This window comes from Argopecten irradians, chromosome 4, assembly GCF_041381155.1.
Source record: "Argopecten irradians isolate NY chromosome 4, Ai_NY, whole genome shotgun sequence".
In the NCBI taxonomy this organism is placed as follows: domain Eukaryota; kingdom Metazoa; phylum Mollusca; class Bivalvia; order Pectinida; family Pectinidae; genus Argopecten; species Argopecten irradians.
The window spans coordinates 3,951,399-3,972,974 of NC_091137.1; the positions used below are offsets into that span (position 1 = coordinate 3,951,399).

General features: G+C 31.4%; 1 protein-coding gene across 1 annotated transcript in view; it reads left to right on the plus strand.

The window, feature by feature from the left end:
* The first annotated feature begins 3,309 nt into the window (after positions 1-3,309).
* The window catches only part of LOC138322049 (cell surface hyaluronidase CEMIP2-like), a 57,855-nt gene continuing 39,588 nt past the window's right edge, over positions 3,310-21,576 (plus strand). The window contains exon 1 of the mRNA XM_069266104.1: positions 3,310-3,521. The gene's annotated coding sequence lies outside the window, so the exon portion shown is untranslated. The remainder of the gene's footprint in view (positions 3,522-21,576) is intronic.

Consider the following 21,576-nt stretch of genomic DNA (forward strand, 5'->3'; position numbering starts at 1 on the left):
GTTTTATATTATGTTACACGTGTTTTACATTATGTTACACGTTGTTTTACATTATGTTACACGTGTTTTACATTATGTTACACGTTGTTTTACATTATGTTAAACATGTTTTACATTGTGTCACACACTGTTTTATATTATGTTACACATTGTTTTACATTATGTTACACGTGTTTTACATTATGTGACACGTGTTTTACATTGTGTTACACGTGTTTTACATTATGTTACACGTTGTTTTATATTATGTTACACGTGTTTTACATTATGTTACACTTTTGTTTTATATTATGTTACACGTGTTTTACATTATGTTACACGTTGTTTTACATTATGTTACACGTGTGATACATTGTGTTACACATTGTTTTACATTATGTTACACATTGTTTTACATTATGTTACACGTGTTTTACATTATGTGACACGTGTTTTACATTGTGTAACACGTGTTTTACATTATGTTACACGTTGTTTTATATTATGTTACACGTGTTTTACATTATGTTACACGTTGTTTTACATTGTGTCCCACACTGTTTTACATTATGTTACACGTTGTTTTACATTATGTTACACATGTTTTACAGTATGTTATATGTTGTTTTACATTATGTTACACGTTGCTTTACATTATGTTACACGTGTGATACATTGTGTTACACATTGTTTTACATTATGTTACACATTGTTTTACATTATGTTACACGTGTTTTACATTATGTTACACGTTGTTTTATATTATGTTACACATTGTTTTACATTATGTTACACGTGTTTTACATTATGTTACACGTTGTTTTACATTATGTTACACTTTTGTTTTATATTATGTTACACGTGTTTTACATTATGTTACACTTGCTTTACATTATGTTACACTTGCTTTACATTATGTTACACATTGTTTTAAATTATGTTACACGTTGTTTTACATTATGTTACACGTTGTTTTACATTATGTTACACGTTGTTTTACATTATGTTACACGTTGTTTTATATTATGTTACACGTTGTTTTATATTATGTTACACGTGTTTTACATTATGTTACACGTGTGATACATTGTGTTACACATTGTTTTACATTATGTTACACATTGTTTTACATTATGTTACACGTGTTTTACATTATGTTACACGTTGTTTTATATTATGTTACACGTGTTTTACATTATGTTACACGTTGTCTCACATTATGTTACACGTGTTTTACATTATGTTACACGTTGTTTTACATTATGTTACACGTGTTTTACATTATGTTACACGTTGTTTTACATTATGTTACACGTGTGATACATTGTGTTACACATTGTTTTGCATTATGTTACACATTGTTTTACATTATGTTACACGTGTTTTACATTATGTGACACGTGTTTTACATTGTGTTACACGTGTTTTACATTATGTTACACGTTGTTTTATATTATGTTACACGTGTTTTACATTATGTTACACGTTGTTTTACATTATGTTACACGTGTTTTACATTATGTTACACGTTGTTTTACATTATGTTAAACATGTTTTACATTGTGTCACACACTGTTTTATATTATGTTACACATTGTTTTACATTATGTTACACGTGTTTTACATTATGTGACACGTGTTTTACATTGTGTTACACGTGTTTTACATTATGTTACACGTTGTTTTATATTATGTTACACGTGTTTTACATTATGTTACACTTTTGTTTTATATTATGTTACACGTGTTTTACATTATGTTACACGTTGTTTTACATTATGTTACACGTGTGATACATTGTGTTACACATTGTTTTACATTATGTTACACATTGTTTTACATTATGTTACACGTGTTTTACATTATGTGACACGTGTTTTACATTGTGTTACACGTGTTTTACATTATGTTACACGTTGTTTTATATTATGTTACACGTGTTTTACATTATGTTACACGTTGTTTTACATTATGTTACACGTGTTTTACATTATGTTACACGTTGTTTTACATTATGTTACACGTGTGATACATTGTGTTACACATTGTTTTACATTATGTTACACATTGTTTTACATTATGTTACACGTGTTTTACATTATGTGACACGTGTTTTACATTGTGTTACACGTGTTTTACATTATGTTACACGTTGTTTTATATTATGTTACACGTGTTTTACATTATGTTACACGTTGTTTTACATTATGTTACACGTGTTTTACATTATGTTACACGTTGTTTTACATTATGTTAAACATGTTTTACATTGTGTTACACGTTGTTTATAATATGTTACACGTGTTTTACATTATGTTACACGTGTTTTACATTGTGTTACACATGTTTTACATTGTGTTACACGTTGTTTTACATTATTCTACATTTTGTTTTACATAATGTTACACTTTTTTACATTATGTTACACTTTGTTTTACATTATGTTACACTTTGTTTTACATTATGTTACACTTTGTTTTTATATCCTGTTACTTGTTTTGTTAAATTTTCCTACCTGTTTTATGTATGTATATCAAAATACCATATGTGTGAAATAAAAACATTATTACACACGCATGGTATTTTGATATACGTGACTATATTACAGTACACGATTTTGGGCATTTTGTTATAGACTATAGATGTTTGATTTTTTTAATTGTATGACAACATCTTTACTTACATACCATATACTAATTTACAACTTATTCTTACTAGTGGGGAGACATGGCGTCATATTACTCTAAGTTTCTGTTTATCATAAGATTAGCTAGGCTGACACATTTATTACAGATTTTGTTCAACATAGTTATGTTTTTGATTGGTCGTCCTTCATTGCGTAGGTCGTTAAGTTTATATACCCAGACTGACACACATGTATTATAATACTTTTATTGCCTATCCAGATATGTATACCTCTTTGTAAGGCTTTGATAAAGTACAATAAAATTAACAAAACCTGACAAAGCATTTTGATCCTTTTCACGATCACGAAATCACTTTCAGTCACGAATTTACCCTGTATACTACAATTTGTATTTCTATACTACGGGGGTACCTGAATACTAAAATAAAGATGTCAAAGTAACTTGTCAGCTTTTATGCAGAGTATATTTTGGCGTAAATGAACGCGTGATTGTGTAATTAGAGACAAAATGTGTGTTGTATTATAGGTAATTTTGACACAATATTTTGCAATAAATTTAACTGTCCAGATAAGGATTGTTGATGACCCATGGATAAACGACGTGATAAAACAAAGCGGTGTTGGTGCTGCCTGACGATACTATATTTGTTATATCCCTGTAGGTGTTACAGTCCGTGACTGATTTTCAATAGAACGACATGTTAGATACCCAAGGCAATATTTCACGTTGTATGTGGTAGAAAGTAATCTAAAACTTCATCGGCCCTTACTAAACAACTGTACTTATTTTTTCTATAGAGATCACGCATGCTTTCAATAAGTTTTTTTTTGTATAAGTCCATTTACGTGTCACATCATTTCGCCTAGGAGGGGAGTTCGTGTCTGAGTTAAGAATGTGAGTATGGATTATTTAAAATTCCAATGTTTTTTGTCTTCATCATCAGTTTTAGGCATACATGACAGTTTTCCCTCCAATATCATGTATAATGTTCGCAGATTCATTGTACGGTGAAGGACAAAAGGATCTCTATCGGTACTGTTATAATAATTGATAGTTCACTTCAACATTAATAGTGCTATATCATAGATCAAGTTTTTCAACATCGATTCGATGGTTATATGTAACGCTGTGCACCTTAACCCTAATAGGAATAAATTGACACATGTCTAACCCTGTACATATATCTGTAACCCTATCATACCCTCGTTCTAATTGACACATGTCTAACCCTGTACATATATCTGTAACCCTATCATACCCTCGTTCTAATTGACACAAGTCTAACCCTGTACATATATCTGTAACCCTATCATACCCTCGTTCAAATTGACACAAGTCTAACCCTGTACATATATCTGTAACCCTCTCATACCCTCGTTCTAATTGACACAAGTCTAACCCTGTATATATATCTGTAACCCTATCATACCCTCGTTCTAATTGACACAAGTCTAACCCTGTACATATATCTGTAACCCTATCATGCCCTCGTTCTAATTGACACAAGTCTAACCCTATACATATATCTGTAACGCTGTCATACCCTCGTTCTAATTGACACAAGTCTAACCCTGTATATATATCTGTAACCCTATCATGCCCTCGTTCTAATTGACACAAGTCTAACCTGTACATATATCTGTAACCCTATCATACCCTCGTGCTAATTGACACAAGTCTAACCCTGTACTTATATCTGTAACCCTATCATTCCCTCGTTCTAATTGACACAAGTCTAACCCTGTACATATATCTGTAACTCTATCATGCCCTCGTTCTGACTGACACAAGTTTAACCCTGTACATATATCTGTAACCCTATCATGCCCTCGTTCTAATTGACAGAAGTCTAACCCTGTACATATATCTGTAACCCTATCATATCCTCGTTCTAATTGACACAAGTCTAACCCTGTACATATATCTGTAACCCTATCATACCCTCGTTCTAACTGACACATGTCTAACCCTGTACATATATCTGTAACCCTATCATACCCTTGTTCTAATTGACACATGTCTAACCCTGTACTTATATCTGTAACCCTATCATACCCTTATTCTAATTGACACATGTCTAACCCTGTACTTATATCTGTAACCCTATCATACCCTCGTTCTAATTGACAGAAGTCTAACCCTGTACATATATCTGTAATCCTATCATACCCTTATTCTAATTGACACATGTCTAACCCTGTACTTATATCTGTAACCCTATCATACCCTCGTTCTAATTGACAGAAGTCTAACCCTGTACATATATCTGTAATCCTATCATACCCTCGTTCTAATTGACACAAGTCTAACCCTGTACATATATCCGTAACCCTATTATGTCCTCGTTCTAATTGACACAAGTCTAACCCTGTACATATATCTGTAATCCTATCATACCCTCGTTCTAATTGACACAAGTCTAACCCTGTACATATATCCGTAACCCTATTATGTCCTCGTTCTAATTGACACAAGTCTAACCCTGTACATATATCTGTAACCCTATCATACCCTCGTTCTAATTGACACATGTCTAACCCTGTACATATATCTGTAATCCTATCATACCCTCGTTCTAATTGACACAAGTCTAACCCTGTACATATATCTGTAACCAAATCATACCCTCGTTCAAATTGACACAAGTCTAACCCTGTACATATATCTGTAACCCAATCATACCCTTGTTCAAATTGACACAAGTTTAACCCTGTACATATATCTGTAACCCTATCATACCCTCGTTCTAATTGACACAAGTCTAACCCTGTACTTATATCTGTAACCCTATCATACCCTCGTTCTAATTGACACAAGTCTAACCCTGTACATATATCTGTAACCCTATCATACCCTCGTTCAAATTGACACAAGTCTAACCCTGTACATATATCTGTAACCCTATCATACCCTCGTTCTAATTGACAGAAGTCTAACCCTGTACATATATCTGTAACCCTATCATACCCTCGTTCTAATTGACACAAGTCTAACCCTGTACATATATCTGTAACCCTATCATGCCCTCGTTCTAATTGACACAAGTCTAACCCTGTACATATATCTGTAACCCTATCATACCCTCGTTCTAATTGACACAAGTCTAACCCTGTACATATATCTGTAACCCTATCATGCCCTCGTTCTAATTGGCACATGTCTAACCCTGTACTTATATCCGTAACCCTATCATACAGTCGTTCTAACTGCCCTATCATACCCTCGTTCTAATTGACACAAGTCTAACCCTGTACATATATCTGTAACCCTATCATACCCTCGTTCTAACTGCCCTATCATGCCCTCGTTCTAACTGCCCTATCAGCCCTCGTTCTAACTGCCCTATCATGCCCTCGTTCTAACTGCCCTATCATGCCCTCGTTCTAACTGCCCTATCATGCCCTCGTTCTAACTGCCCTATCATGCCCTCGTTCTAACTGCCCTATCATGCCCTCGTTCTAACTGCCCTATCATGCCCTCGTTCTAACTGCCCTATCATGCCCTCGTTCTAACTGCCCTATCATGCCCTCGTTCTAACTACCCTATCATGCCCTCGTTCTAACTACCCTATCATGCCCTCGTTCTAACTGCCCTATCATGCCCTCGTTCTAACTGCCCTATCATGCCCTCGTTCTAACTGCCCTATCATGCACCCCGTCACCATCCATATTCTTTACTATATCATTTACTAGATATCACAATTTATTTTTCATAAAACAATTTTTTAGAAAAGCATGCCATCTCAAATCTTGACAAAGTGATAAGATACGGACGGTCCCAAAACTGTATACTCTTAATATTGGAAATAGTTAGGTTTAGTCCTTAACACATACGCATATACATAATAACTGTTATGTTTTCAAAAACGAGTAAAACTTTCAAATATAAACGGTATTTCATTTCGACCTTTATTTGAATCAATAAAACTTTAATTAGTTTTTTTTATTTCGGTTGTCAGGAAATGCAAGCAATTTTATATTTTTTTAACATTTTCTGTTCGTGTTATAGCTAAAATATAAAGATTCAAAATATGTAATATTTCATTCTGTTCCTGCTGAAATTATTTAAATGCAAAATTATAAATCCGATTACACCATCAGAAATATGAGATATATTTGGGTCAGTGATTATCCTACAAACCTCACTTATCCTCTGTATCTTTCCAGCACATGTTACGTACATACATATCACTTTCTCATGACCCATTGTGCAAAATTAACAACGTTGAATTCCCATATCAAACAATACTGGAATGGGTTAAAATAGTAATATGTTTATAAATAGTATATAAACTGCACGTACAATTTATTAGCATGAAAAGCTTCATTGAGCATATTTATGAAAGAGAATATCTGACATGGATTCAATAACTATAACACATTAAATGTACATAATTATAAACTATCAAAAGCAAAACCTATATTGTAAACTTATGCTAAATCACTTCGGAGAACATTTGTATTTCTTATATCTAAATCGGAAATAAATAATAAACTAAATACAGCCCATAAACTCAAAAATAAATTGATCATGACACGTTCTCACCAAGCTATAATTACATTCCACCAACGTCACACCGATTTCCTATAAAGCCACGTCATGTGAATGTACGTACCAGTGGCCAGGAGGCAAGGACGTGCGTCGGTTAGGTCAAGCAAATCAAACCGTGAGTATATTCATATATCGTCAGAGTTCAATCTCATTCTGATACTATCTAAGTTCAAGCTAAAGTTCTTATTTTTTAAGTATGCTAAACTGCTGACGTTAGTATTTTTTCTATTAAAAACATAAACAGAAAAATTAGTATTTGTCTTAGGTTACGAAAGTTACTTACTTTACACCATTATTACCATTGAAAAGTTTGACTTCTTCTTTTACTTCAAGATAAAAATATTGAAAATGATTAATCGTGTCCCGAAAAACTCATGGCACTATGCCTTATATGGAATAAAGTACTGAATGCGCATGCACCAAAACCAAAACTAATTACTTAATATGTATTTTTGTGCTTGTTAGACATATATTAAAGATTAAAATTAGTTATTATTTAAATGATGAGTATCGTTTATGCTCTGTCGGCGTTGGATCATATTTAAATGGTTTATCACCATATAAGCATATATGACTACTATGTTATTTTGATATGACCATTTTATAATATGATCCTTTCAAAATAAGATTGCACAAAGGACAAATAGTAATCAATACCATCCAAGCTAATCACGCACGACCTCAATGTAACTCGAATGTTTTTATAACACTTATTGTAGAAGGGAATAATGTAGGTATGTACCATACTTTGATATATTAAGGCTTTGTGGATTTTGATCTATTTTGTAAAAGAATTTGAACCTTCTATGTGATCTAAATGTTAGAAAATTTGTAACATTAAAAACTGGTTTTTTTCTAAAGCCTTTGCGTAAAGGTTCAAGAAGCGAAAATTTCAAAATATAAAATGGAACTAGCCTTTTACACATTGTAAATTATACGACAAACAATCTATTTTATTTTATCAGTAGACATTGATATACATATATTGTACATGTAAAGATGTTTATTTACAGATATTGTGGCACTTATTATATAATAGCCTAGTTTGTGTCTAATTAAACTCTATAACTCTCAATTTTTGTATTAAATAAGAAGCGGGTGTTTTTGATAGGTTCAGATTCATGCAAACCCACTAAAGTTAGCGTGAACTACTTTTTAATAGATTGTTGACCGTCAATCTGTATTTTTAATTAGGTTTAAAAATATAACATTTGTTTGATTATTTCTGGCAGTAATACAAGATAAAATAATATGTATTAACGTCACATAATGAATAACAAACAACATTAGCTCTATAGATCTATTATTGTAACAAACAACATTAGCTCTGTAGATCTATTATTGTTACAAACAACATTAGCTCTGTAGATCTATTATTGTTACAAACAACATTAGCTCTGTAGATCTATTATTGTTACAAACAACGTTAGCTCTGTAGATCTATTATTGTTACAAACAACGTTAGCTCTGTAGATCTATTATTGTTACAAACAACATTAGCTCTGTAGATCTATTATTGTAACAAACAACGTTAGCTCTGTAGATCTATTATTGTTACAAACAACATTAGCTCTGTAGATCTATTATTGTTACAAACAACGTTAGCTCTGTAGATCTATTATTGTTACAAACAACGTTAGCTCTGTAGATCTATTATTGTTACAAACAACGTTAGCTCTGTAGATCTATTATTGTTACAAACAACGTTAGCTCTGTAGATCTATTATTGTTACAAACAACATTAGCTCTGTAGATCTATTATTGTTACAAACAACATTAGCTCTGTAGATCTATTATTGTTACAAACAACATTAGCTCTGTAGATCTATTATTGTTACAAACAACGTTAGCTCTGTAGATCTATTATTGTTACAAACAACGTTAGCTCTGTAGATCTATTATTGTTACAAACAACGTTAGCTCTGTAGATCTATTATTGTAACAATTGTAACAAACAACGTTAGCTCTGTAGATCTATTATTGTTACAAACAACGTTAGCTCTGTAGATCTATTATTGTTACAAACAACGTTAGCTCTGTAGATCTATTATTGTTACAAACAACGTTAGCTCTGTAGATCTATTATTGTTACAAACAACATTAGCTCTGTAGATCTATTATTGTTACAAACAACATTAGCTCTGTAGATCTATTATTGTAACAAACAACGTTAGCTCTGTAGATCTATTATTGTTACAAACAACGTTAGCTCTGTAGATCTATTATTGTTACAAACAACATTAGCTCTGTAGATCTATTATTGTAACAAACAACGTTAGCTCTGTAGATCTATTATGTTACAACGTTAGCTCTGTAGATCTATTATTGTTACAAACAACGTTAGCTCTGTAGATCTATTATTGTTACAAACAACATTAGCTCTGTAGATCTATTATTGTTACAAACAACATTAGCTCTGTAGATCTATTATTGTAACAAACAACGTTAGCTCTGTAGATCTATTATTGTAACAAACAACGTTAGCTCTGTAGATCTATTATTGTTACAAACAACGTTAGCTCTGTAGATCTATTATTGTTACAAACAACATTAGCTCTGTAGATCTATTATTGTTACAAACAACATTAGCTCTGTAGATCTATTATTGTTACAAACAACGTTAGCTCTGTAGATCTATTATTGTTACAAACAACATTAGCTCTGTAGATCTATTATTGTTACAAACAACATTAGCTCTGTAGATCTATTATTGTAACAAACAACATTAGCTCTGTAGATCTATTATTGTAACAAACAACGTTAGCTCTGTAGATCTATTATTGTTACAAACAACGTTAGCTCTGTAGATCTATTATTGTTACAAACAACATTAGCTCTGTAGATCTATTATTGTTACAAACAACGTTAGCTCTGTAGATCTATTAGATCTATTATTGTACAAACAACATTAGCTCTGTAGATCTATTATTGTAACAAACAACATTAGCTCTGTAGATCTATTATTGTTACAAACAACATTAGCTCTGTAGATCTATTATTGTTACAAACAACGTTAGCTCTGTAGATCTATTATTGTTACAAACAACATTAGCTCTGTAGATCTATTATTGTAACAAACAACGTTAGCTCTGTAGATCTATTATTGTAACAAACAACGTTAGCTCTGTAGATCTATTATTGTTACAAACAACGTTAGCTCTGTAGATCTATTATTGTAACAAACAACGTTAGCTCTGTAGATCTATTATTGTTACAAACAACGTTAGCTCTGTAGATCTATTATTGTTATAAACAACGTTAGCTCTGTAGATCTATTATTGTTACAAACAACATTAGCTCTGTAGATCTATTATTGTTACAAACAACATTAGCTCTGTAGATCTATTATTGTAACAAACAACGTTAGCTCTGTAGATCTATTATTGTTACAAACAACATTAGCTCTGTAGATCTATTATTGTTACAAACAACGTTAGCTCTGTAGATCTATTATTGTTACAAACAACATTAGCTCTGTAGATCTATTATTGTTACAAACAACATTAGCTCTGTAGATCTATTATTGTTACAAACAACGTTAGCTCTGTAGATCTATTATTGTTACAAACAACGTTAGCTCTGTAGATCTATTATTGTTACAAACAACGTTAGCTCTGTAGATCTATTATTGTTACAAACAACATTAGCTCTGTAGATCTATTATTGTTACAAACAACATTAGCTCTGTAGATCTATTATTGTTACAAACAACATTAGCTCTGTAGATCTATTATTGTAACAAACAACGTTAGCTCTGTAGATCTATTATTGTTACAAACAACATTAGCTCTGTAGATCTATTATTGTTACAAACAACGTTAGCTCTGTAGATCTATTATTGTTACAAACAACATTAGCTCTGTAGATCTATTATTGTTACAAACAACATTAGCTCTGTAGATCTATTATTGTTACAAACAACATTAGCTCTGTAGATCTATTATTGTTACAAACAACGTTAGCTCTGTAGATCTATTATTGTTACAAACAACATTAGCTCTGTAGATCTATTATTGTTACAAACAACGTTAGCTCTGTAGATCTATTATTGTTACAAACAACATTAGCTCTGTAGATCTATTATTGTTACAAACAACGTTAGCTCTGTAGATCTATTATTGTTACAAACAACATTAGCTCTGTAGATCTATTATTGTTACAAACACTATTAGCTCTGTAGATCTATTATTGTTACAAACAACATTAGCTCTGTAGATCTATTATTGTTACAAACAACGTTAGCTCTGTAGATCTATTATTGTTACAAACAACATTAGCTCTGTAGATCTATTATTGTTACAAACAACATTAGCTCTGTAGATCTATTATTGTTACAAACAACATTAGCTCTGTAGATCTATTATTGTTACAAACAACGTTAGCTCTGTAGATCTATTATTGTTACAAACAACATTAGCTCTGTAGATCTATTATTGTAACAAACAACGTTAGCTCTGTAGATCTATTATTGTTACAAACAACATTAGCTCTGTAGATCTATTATTGTTACAAACAACTTTAGCTCTGTAGATCTATTATTGTTACAAACAACGTTAGCTCTGTAGATCTATTATTGTTACAAACAACGTTAGCTCTGTAGATCTATTATTGTTACAAACAACGTTTTAGCTCTGTAGATCTATTATTGTTACAAACAACGTTAGCTCTGTAGATCTATTATTGTTACAAACAACGTTAGCTCTGTAGATCTATTATTGTTACAAACAACATTAGCTCTGTAGATCTATTATTGTTACAAACAACATTAGCTCTGTAGATCTATTATTGTTACAAACAACGTTAGCTCTGTAGATCTATTATTGTAACAAACAACGTTAGCTCTGTAGATCTATTATTGTTACAAACAACATTAGCTCTGTAGATCTATTATTGTTACAAACAACATTAGCTCTGTAGATCTATTATTGTTACAAACAACATTAGCTCTGTAGATCTATTATTGTTACAAACAACGTTAGCTCTGTAGATCTATTATTGTTACAAACAACATTAGCTCTGTAGATCTATTATTGTTACAAAAAACGTTAGCTCTGTAGATCTATTATTGTTACAAACAACATTAGCTCTGTAGATCTATTATTGTTACAAACAACATTAGCTCTGTAGATCTATTATTGTTACAAACAACATTAGCTCTGTAGATCTATTATTGTTACAAACAACATTAGCTCTGTAGATCTATTATTGTTACAAACAACGTTAGCTCTGTAGATCTATTATTGTTACAAACAACATTAGCTCTGTAGATCTATTATTGTTACAAACAACGTTAGCTCTGTAGATCTATTATTGTTACAAACAACGTTAGCTCTGTAGATCTATTATTGTTACAAACAACATTAGCTCTGTAGATCTATTATTGTTACAAACAACGTTAGCTCTGTAGATCTATTATTGTAACAAACAACATTAGCTCTGTAGATCTATTATTGTTACAAACAACGTTAGCTCTGTAGATCTATTATTGTTACAAAAAACGTTAGCTCTGTAGATCTATTATTGTTACAAACAACATTAGCTCTGTAGATCTATTATTGTTACAAACAACATTAGCTCTGTAGATCTATTATTGTTACAAACAACATTAGCTCTGTAGATCTATTATTGTTACAAACGTTAGCTCTGTAGATCTATTATTGTTACAAACAACGTTAGCTCTGTAGATCTATTATTGTTACAAACAACATTAGCTCTGTAGATCTATTATTGTAACAAACAACGTTAGCTCTGTAGATCTATTATTGTTACAAACAACATTAGCTCTGTAGATCTATTATTGTTACAAACAACGTTAGCTCTGTAGATCTATTATTGTTACAAACAACGTTAGCTCTGTAGATCTATTATTGTAACAAACAACGTTAGCTCTGTAGATCTATTATTGTTACAAACAACGTTAGCTCTGTAGATCTATTATTGTTACAAACAACGTTAGCTCTGTAGATCTATTATTGTTACAAACAACATTAGCTCTGTAGATCTATTATTGTTACAAACAATGTTAGCTCTGTAGATCTATTATTGTTACAAACAACATTAGCTCTGTAGATCTATTATTGTTACAAACAACGTTAGCTCTGTAGATCTATTATTGTTACAAACAACATTAGCTCTGTAGATCTATTATTGTTACAAACAACATTAGCTCTGTAGATCTATTATTGTTACAAACAACGTTAGCTCTGTAGATCTATTATTGTAACAAACAACGTTAGCTCTGTAGATCTATTATTGTTACAAACAACATTAGCTCTGTAGATCTATTATTGTTACAAACAACATTAGCTCTGTAGATCTATTATTGTTACAAACAACATTAGCTCTGTAGATCTATTATTGTTACAAACAACATTAGCTCTGTAGATCTATTATTGTAACAAACAACGTTAGCTCTGTAGATCTATTATTGTTACAAACAACATTAGCTCTGTAGATCTATTATTGTTACAAACAACGTTAGCTCTGTAGATCTATTATTGTTACAAACAACGTTAGCTCTGTAGATCTATTATTGTTACAAACAACTTTAGCTCTGTAGATCTATTATTGTTACAAACAACGTTAGCTCTGTAGATCTATTATTATTGTTACAAACAACGTTAGCTCTGTAGATCTATTATTGTTACAAACAACGTTAGCTCTGTAGATCTATTATTGTTACAAACAACATTAGCTCTGTAGATCTATTATTGTTACAAACAACATTAGCTCTGTAGATCTATTATTGTTACAAACAACATTAGCTCTGTAGATCTATTATTGTTACAAACAACATTAGCTCTGTAGATCTATTATTGTTACAAACAACATTAGCTCTGTAGATCTATTATTGTTACAAACAACGTTAGCTCTGTAGATCTATTATTGTTACAAACAACGTTAGCTCTGTAGATCTATTATTGTTACAAACAACATTAGCTCTGTAGATCTATTATTGTTACAAACAACGTTAGCTCTGTAGATCTATTATTGTTACAAACAACATTAGCTCTGTAGATCTATTATTGTTACAAACAACGTTAGCTCTGTAGATCTATTATTGTTACAAACAACGTTAGCTCTGTAGATCTATTATTGTTACAAACAATCTATTATTGTTACAAAACAACATTAGCTCTGTAGATCTATTATTGTTACAAACAACGTTAGCTCTGTAGATCTATTATTGTAACAAACAACGTTAGCTCTGTAGATCTATTATTGTTACAAACAACGTTAGCTCTGTAGATCTATTATTGTTACAAACAACGTTAGCTCTGTAGATCTATTATTGTTACAAACAACATTAGCTCTGTAGATCTATTATTGTAACAAACAACGTTAGCTCTGTAGATCTATTATTGTTACAAACAACATTAGCTCTGTAGATCTATTATTGTTACAAACAACGTTAGCTCTGTAGATCTATTATTGTAACAAACAACGTTAGCTCTGTAGATCTATTATTGTAACAAACAACATTAGCTCTGTAGATCTATTATTGTTACAAACAACATTAGCTCTGTAGATCTATTATTGTTACAAACAACATTAGCTCTGTAGATCTATTATTGTTACAAACAACGTTAGCTCTGTAGATCTATTATTGTTACAAACAACATTAGCTCTGTAGATCTATTATTGTTACAAACAACATTAGCTCTGTAGATCTATTATTGTTACAAACAACATTAGCTCTGTAGATCTATTATTGTTACAAACAACGTTAGCTCTGTAGATCTATTATTGTTACAAACAACATTAGCTCTGTAGATCTATTATTGTTACAAACAACGTTAGCTCTGTAGATCTATTATTGTTACAAACAACGTTAGCTCTGTAGATCTATTATTGTTACAAACAACATTAGCTCTGTAGATCTATTATTGTTACAAACAACATTAGCTCTGTAGATCTATTATTGTTACAAACAACATTAGCTCTGTAGATCTATTATTGTTACAAACAACGTTAGCTCTGTATATCTATTATTGTTACAAACAACTTTAGCTCTGTAGATCTATTATTGTTACAAACAACTTTAGCTCTGTAGATCTATTATTGTAACAATTGTAACAAACAACATTAGCTCTGTAGATCTATTATTGTTACAAACAACGTTAGCTCTATAGATCTATTATTGTTACAAACAACGTTAGCTCTGTAGATCTATTATTGTTACAAACAACGTTAGCTCTGTAGATCTATTATTGTAACAAACAACATTAGCTCTGTAGATCTATTATTGTTACAAACAACGTTAGCTCTGTAGATCTATTATTGTTACAAACAACTTTAGCTCTGTAGATCTATTATTGTTACAAACAACATTAGCTCTGTAGATCTATTATTGTTACAAACAACGTTAGCTCTGTAGATCTATTATTGTAACAAACAACGTTAGCTCTGTAGATCTATTATTGTTACAAACAACATTAGCTCTGTAGATCTATTATTGTTACAAACAACATTAGCTCTGTAGATCTATTATTGTTACAAACAACATTAGCTCTGTAGATCTATTATTGTTACAAACAACATTAGCTCTGTAGATCTATTATTGTTACAAACAACGTTAGCTCTGTAGATCTATTATTGTTACAAACAACGTTAGCTCTGTAGATCTATTATTGTTACAAACAACGTTAGCTCTGTAGATCTATTATTGTTACAAACAACGTTAGCTCTGTAGATCTATTATTGTTACAAACAACGTTAGCTCTGTAGATCTATTATTGTTACAAACAACGTTAGCTCTGTAGATCTATTATTGTTACAAACAACGTTAGCTCTGTAGATCTATTATTGTAACAAACAACGTTAGCTCTGTAGATCTATTATTGTTACAAACAACATTAGCTCTGTAGATCTATTATTGTTACAAACAACATTAGCTCTGTAGATCTATTATTGTTACAAACAACATTAGCTCTGTAGATCTATTATTGTTACAAACAACATTAGCTCTGTAGATCTATTATTGTTACAAACAACATTAGCTCTGTAGATCTATTATTGTTACAAACAACATTAGCTCTGTAGATCTATTATTGTTACAAACAACATTAGCTCTGTAGATGTAGATCTATTATTGTTACAAACAACATTAGCTCTGTAGATCTATTATTGTTACAAACAACATTAGCTCTGTAGATCTATTATTGTTACAAACAACATTAGCTCTGTAGATCTATTATTGTTACAAACAACATTAGCTCTGTAGATCTATTATTGTAACAATTGTAACAAACAACATTAGCTCTGTAGATCTATTATTGTTACAAACAACGTTAGCTCTGTAGATCTATTATTGTAACAAACAACGTTAGCTCTGTAGATCTATTATTGTTACAAACAACGTTAGCTCTGTAGATCTATTATTGTTACAAACAACTTTAGCTCTGTAGATCTATTATTGTAACAAACAACGTTAGCTCTGTAGATCTATTATTGTTAACAAACAACGTTAGCTCTGTAGATCTATTATTGTTACAAACAACGTTAGCTCTGTAGATCTATTATTGTTACAAACAACGTTAGCTCTGTAGATCTATTATTGTTACAAACAACATTAGCTCTGTAGATCTATTATTGTTACAAACAACATTAGCTCTGTAGATCTATTATTGTTACAAACAACATTAGCTCTGTAGATCTATTATTGTTACAAACAACATTAGCTCTGTAGATCTATTATTGTTACAAACAACATTAGCTCTGTAGATCTATTATTGTTACAAACAACGTTAGCTCTGTAGATCTATTATAGTTACAAACAACATTAGCTCTGTAGATCTATTATTGTTACAAACAACATTAGCTCTGTAGATCTATTATTGTTACAAACAACATTAGCTCTGTAGATCTATTATTGTTACAAACAACGTTAGCTCTGTAGATCTATTATTGTAACAAACAACATTAGCTCTGTAGATCTATTATTGTTACAAACAACGTTAGCTCTGTAGATCTATTATTGTTACAAACAACATTAGCTCTGTAGATCTATTATTGTTACAAACAACGTTAGCTCTGTAGATCTATTATTGTTACAAACAACGTTAGCTCTGTAGATCTATTATTGTTACAAACAACATTAGCTCTGTAGATCTATTATTGTTACAAACAACGTTAGCTCTGTAGATCTATTATTGTTACAAACAACATTAGCTCTGTAGATCTCTTATTGTTACAAACAACGTTAGCTCTGTAGATCTATTATTGTTACAAACAACATTAGCTCTGTAGAGATCTATTATTGTTACAAACAACATTAGCTCTGTAGATCTATTATTGTAACAAACAACGTTAGCTCTGTAGATCTATTATTGTTACAAACAACGTTAGCTCTGTAGATCTATTATTGTTACAAACAACGTTAGCTCTGTAGATCTATTATTGTTACAAACAACATTAGCTCTGTAGATCTATTATTGTACAAACAACGTTAGCTCTGTAGATCTATTATTGTAACAAACAACATTAGCTCTGTAGATCTATTATTGTACAAACAACGTTAGCTCTGTAGATCTATTATTGTTACAAACAACGTTAGCTCTGTAGATCTATTATTGTTACAAACAACATTAGCTCTGTAGATCTATTATTGTTACAAACAACATTAGCTCTGTAGATCTATTATTGTTACAAACAACGTTAGCTCTGTAGATCTATTATTGTTACAAACAACATTAGCTCTGTAGATCTATTATTGTTACAAACAACATTAGCTCTGTAGATCTATTATTGTTACAAACAACATTAGCTCTGTAGATCTATTATTGTTACAAACAACATTAGCTCTGTAGATCTATTATTGTTACAAACAACGTTAGCTCTGTAGATCTATTATTGTTACAAACAACATTAGCTCTGTAGATCTATTATTGTTACAAACAACATTAGCTCTGTAGATCTATTATTGTTACAAACAACATTAGCTCTGTAGATCTATTATTGTTACAAACAACGTTAGCTCTGTAGATCTATTATTGTTACAAACAACATTAGCTCTGTAGATCTATTATTGTTACAAACAACGGTTAGCTCTGTAGATCTATTATTGTTACAAACAACGTTAGCTCTGTAGATCTATTATTGTTACAAACAACGTTAGCTCTGTAGATCTACGTTGTTTGTTAACAATAATAGATCTTACAGTGCTAACGTTGTTAGTAAACAATTATATAGATCTACTGAGCAGACTGTTGTTTGGTAAACATTTAATATATCTACGAGTAGTGTTGTTTGTTTGTAAACATAGATGAAAATCTACAGCGCTAAGTGTGTTTGTAACAATAATGAGATCTACAGTGCTAATGTAGTTTGTGACAAATTATCTGATCTACAGAGCTAACGTTTGTTTGAAACATAATAGATCACAGAGCTAATGTTGTTTTTGACACTAATAGATCCTACATAGGCTAATGTTGTTTGTAACAATAATAGATCGTACAGAGCTAATGTTGATTGTAAACATAATAGATCTTAAGAGCTATAGTTGTTTTGGAACAATCATCGATCTACAGAGCTAAAGTTGTTAGTAACATTACAAGCTCTACAGAGCTAAAGTTGTTTGTAAAACATCATAGATCTACAGACTAACGGATGTTTGTTATTCATAATAGATTCTACTGAAGCAAATGTTGTTGAGTCCACAAAATAGCTTTACAGAGCTAACGTGTGTTTGTTACAATAATAATTCTACAGAGCTAAAGTTGTTTGTAACAATAATAGATTTTACAGCGCTAAAGTTGTTTGTTGTAATAATCTTAGATTACAAGAGGCTAACGTTGTTTTATACAATTAATAGATCTCCAGAGCTATAAGTTGTATTGTTTATACAATAATCGATCCTACAGACCCGCTAACGTTGTTTGTAAACAATGAAAGATCTACAGAGCTAAAGTTGTTTTGTTACAATTAATAGATCTACAGAGCTCACGTTTGTTTTGCGACAACAGTAGAACTACAGAGGTAAAAGTTTGTTTGAGTCACAATAATAGATCTACAGAGTAAAGTTGTTTGTAACAATATCAAGATCTATCAGAGCTAGTGATGTAGTGATTACATAATAGATCTAGAGGAGCTAATGTTTGTTTGTAACAATAATAGATCTACAGAGTAAAGTTGTTTGTCACATAGAAAGATCTACAGAGTAAAGTTTAATTTAACAATATATAGATCTACAGAGCTAATGTGTGTTTTTGTGTTATACTATAGATCGTACAGAGACTAACGTTAGTTTGTTACCAATAATAGAAGCTACAGAGCTAACGTTGTTTGTTTAGAATAATAGGAACACAGAGCCTAACGGTTAGTTGTTATCAATAATATGGATCTAGCAGAGGTTAAAGTTTATTTGGTACAATAATAGATTTACAGAGCTAACTTTTTTATGTCAAAATAATTTGATCTACAGAGCAAACGATTGTTTGTTACAAAAGTTAGGTTCTACAGAGGTAAAGTGGTATTGTAACATAATAGATCTATCAGAGCTAACGTTGTTTGTAAAAATAATAGATCTACAGAGGTAATGTGGTTTTGTAACATAGTATAGATCAACAGAGCTAACGTTGTTTGTCCACTATAATAGATCTTCAGAGCTAACGTGTTTGTTTTTATGTTATAATAAGATAGCCTACAGAGCTAACGTTGTTTATTACAATTAATAGATCTACAGAGCTAACGTTGTATGTCACAATAATTAGATCCTAGCAGATGGTAAAGTTGTCTTTGTACAATAATAGATCTACAGATGTAATTAGTTGTTGTCACAATACTAGATCTACAGAGCAGAACGTTTGTTTGTTACGCAAATATAGAATCTAACGAGCTAATGTTGTTTGGTAAACATAATAGAACTACAGAGCTACAGATTGTGTTGTATAACACTAATTAGAATTACAGAGCTAATGTTTGTTATGTAAGCTAATAATATATCTACAGAGCTAATGTAGTTTGTTAACAAATAATAGATCTACAGAGCTAATGTTGTAGTGTAACAATAATTAGATCTACAGAGCTGAATGATTGTTTGTAACACTAATAGATCTAACAGAGCTAAAGTTGTTTGTAACAATAATAGATCTACAGAACAAACGTTTGTTATGTAACATAATAGATCTACCATAGCTAATGTTGTTGTAACAATAATAGATCTACAGAGCTAATGTTTGTTTTGTAACAATAATATATCTACAGAGCTAAAGTTGTATGTAACAATAAAAGAATCTAGGGGGGGGGTTTATTGTTGTTGAGTATGTGAGTTGGGGGGGGGGTTATTGTTGTTGAGTATTGAGTTAGGGGGGGGGGTTATTGTTGTGTTTGTTTAGGTGGGGGGGTTATTGTTTGTGAGTATTGTAGTTAGGGGGGGTTATTTTTGTTGAGTATGTAGTTGGGGGGGGGGTTATTGTTTGTTGAGTATGTGAGTTAGTGGGGGGGTTATTGTTGTGTGAGTATGTGAGTTAGGGGGGTTGGGTGTTATTGATTTGTGTGATTGTTATTGAGTATTATTGGGGGGGGGTTATTGTTGTGTTAGTATGTAGTTTGGTGGGGATGGTTTGTGAGTATGTTTTGGTTGGGGTTATGTTAGTTGAATTGGGGGGGTTATTGTGTAAACAATTGATTAGGGGGGGTTATTTTGTGAGTAGGTGTTTTGTTAGGGGGGGGGGGGTTTGTTGTGAGTATGTGAGTTATGGGGGGGGGTTATTTATTTTGAGTTTATTATGTTGGGGTGTTTATTTGTGTGATGTATATTGGGGTTTGGGGGGGGGGTATGTTGTGGTGAGTTATGTGAGTTATAGGGGGGGGTAACAAGTAATTGAGTATGTACAGAGCTAATGGGGGGGGTTATTGTTGTTGATAATGAGTTCTTAACGGTTATTGTTGTTGAGTAAGTGAGTTGTTTGTAACAATAATAGATAATACAGACGCACGTTTTTGTTTGTATTAATAGATCTACAGATAATGTAGTTTTGTAACTAATAATAGATCTATGTAGTAAGGTTGTTTATTAGATTCCTACAGAGCTAATGTTGTTTGTATCTACAGAGAGCTAACGGGGTTGTTTTTGTTAATAATATATCTACAGAGCTAATTATTGTTGTTACAATAATAGATCTACAGGGGCTAAAGTTGTTTTTGTTGTAACAAGAGTATTCTACAGAGGGGGGGTAGGTTGTTTGTAACAATTAATAAGTTTACAGAGCTAATGTTGTTTGTAACAATAATAGATCTACAGAGCTAACGTTGTTTGTTACAATAATAATCTACAGATGACATATAATGGGATCTACAGAGGGTATTGTTGTGTTGACAATAATAGATCTACAGAGTTAATGTTGTTTGTAACAATAATAGATCTACAGAGCTAACGTTGTTTGTAACAATAATAGAT